Genomic DNA, 2,500 nt, shown 5'->3' on the forward strand with positions numbered 1-2,500 from the left:
GCCAAGGCCTCGACCATCAATGGCACATGATGACGCATGGTGATGGCACATGCATCGACCATCATCGGCATAGGCTGCCCTTCGGTACGGGCACTTGCCTCGACCGCCATCGGCACAAGCTGGGCCCTGGTGTGGGTTGTTGCCTCGATCACCAGCGGCACATGCTGAGCCTTGGTGCGGGCGGTTGCCTCGAGCACCATCCGCAGACCCTGGGCCCTGGTGCGGCCGGTTGCCCCGATAACCATCGGCACACGCTGGGCCCTGGAGCGGCCGGTTGCCTCGATCACCATCGGCAAAAGCTGGGCCCTGGTGCGGGCGCTTGCCTCGACCACCATCGGCACACGCTCGGCCCTGGTGCGGTCGGTTGCCTCGAGCACCATCGGCACACGCTGGGCCCTGGTGCGGCAGGTTACCTCGACCACCATCGGCACACGCTGGGCCCTGGTGCGGGCGCTTGCCTCGACCACCATCGGCACACGCTCGGCCCTGGTGCGGTCGGTTGCCTCGAGCACCATCGGCACACGCTGGGCCCTGGTGCGGGCGCTTGCCTCGACCACCATCGGCACACGCTGGGCCCTGGTGCGGGCGCTTGCCTCGACCACCATCGGCACACGCTGGGCCCTGGTGCGGCAGGTTGCCTCGAGCACCATCGGCACACGCTGGGCCCTGGTGCGGTCGGTTGCCTCGAGCACCATCGGCACACGCTGGGCCCTGGTGCGGGCGCTTGCCTCGACCACCATCGGCACACGCTGGGCCCTGGTGCGGCAGGTTGCCTCGAGCACCATCGGCACACGCTGGGCCCTGGTGCGGTCGGTTGCCTCGATCACCATCGGCACACGCTGGGCCCTGGTGCGGGCGGTTGCCTCGACCACCATCGGCACACGCTGGGCCCTGGTGCGGCAGCTTACCTCGAGCACCATCGGCACACGCTCGGCCCTGGTGCGGTCGGTTGCCTCGAGCACCATCGGCACACGCTGGGCCCTGGTGCGCCAGGTTGCCTCGACCACCATCGGCAGCCTCGACCACCATCGGCACACGCTGGGCCCTGGTGCGGGCGCTTGCCTCGACCACCATCGGCACACGCTCCGCCCTGGTGCGGTCGGTTGCCTCGAGCACCATCGGCACACGCTGGGCCCTGGTGCGGCAGGTTGCCTCGACCACCATCGGCACACGCTGGGCCCTGGTGCGGGCGGTTGCCTCGACCACCATCGGCACACGCTGGGCCCTGGTGCGGGCGCTTGCCTCGACCACCATCGGCACACGCTGGGCCCTGGTGCGGGCGCTTGCCTCGACCACCATCGGCACACGCTGGGCCCTGGTGCGGCAGGTTGCCTCGAGCACCATCGGCACACGCTGGGCCCTGGTGCGGTCGGTTGCCTCGACCACCATCGGCACACGCTGGGCCCTGGTGCGGGCGCTTGCCTCGACCACCATCGGCACACGCTGGGCCCTGGTGCGGCAGGTTGCCTCGAGCACCATCGGCACACGCTGGGCCCTGGTGCGGCAGGTTGCCTCGAGCACCATCGGCACACGTTGGGCCCTGGTGCGGTCGGTTGCCTCGATCACCATCGGCACACGCTGGGCCCTGGTGCGGGCGCTTGCCTCGACCACCATCGGCACACGCTGGGCCCTGGTGCGGCAGCTTGCCTCGAGCACCATCGGCACACGCTCGGCCCTGGTGCGGTCGGTTGCCTCGAGCACCATCGGCACACGTTGGGCCCTGGTGCGGCAGGTTGCCTCGACCACCATCGGCAGCCTCGACCACCATCGGCACACGCTGGGCCCTGGTGCGGGCGCTTGCCTCGACCACCATCGGCACACGCTGGGCCCTGGTGCGGTCGGTTGCCTCGAGCACCATCGGCACACGCTGGGCCCTGGTGCGGCAGGTTGCCTCGAGCACCATCGGCACACGCTGGGCCCTGGTGCGGGCGCTTGCCTCGACCACCATCGGCACACGCTGGGCCCTGGTGCGGCAGGTTGCCTCGAGCACCATCGGCACACGCTGGGCCCTGGTGCGGCAGGTTGCCTCGAGCACCATCGGCACACGCTGGGCCCTGGTGCGGGCGCTTGCCTCGAGCACCATCGGCACACGCTGGGCCCTGGTGCGGTCGGTTGCCTCGACCACCATCGGCACACGCTGGGCCCTGGTGCGGGCGCTTGCCTCGACCACCATCGGCACACGCTCGGCCCTAGTGCGGTCGGTTGCCTCGAGCACCATCGGCACACGCTGGGCCCTGGTGCGGGCGCTTGCCTCGAGCACCATCGGCACACGCTCGGCCCTGGTGCGGTCGGTTGCCTCGAGCACCATCGGCACACGCTGGGCCCTGGTGCGGCAGGTTGCCTCGACCACCATCGGCACACGCTGGGCCCTGGTGCGGGCGCTTGCCTCGACCACCATCGGCACACGCTCGGCCCTGGTGCGGCAGGTTGCCTCGAGCACCATCGGCACACGCTGGGCCCTGGTGCGGGCGGTTGCCTCGACCACCATCGGCACACGCTG

The sequence above is a fragment of the Durio zibethinus genome, unplaced genomic scaffold (assembly GCF_047325235.1).
Source record: "Durio zibethinus cultivar Kanyao isolate XHJ-2024 unplaced genomic scaffold, ASM4732523v1 HiC_scaffold_3, whole genome shotgun sequence".
NCBI classification, from domain to species: Eukaryota; Viridiplantae; Streptophyta; class Magnoliopsida; order Malvales; family Malvaceae; genus Durio; species Durio zibethinus.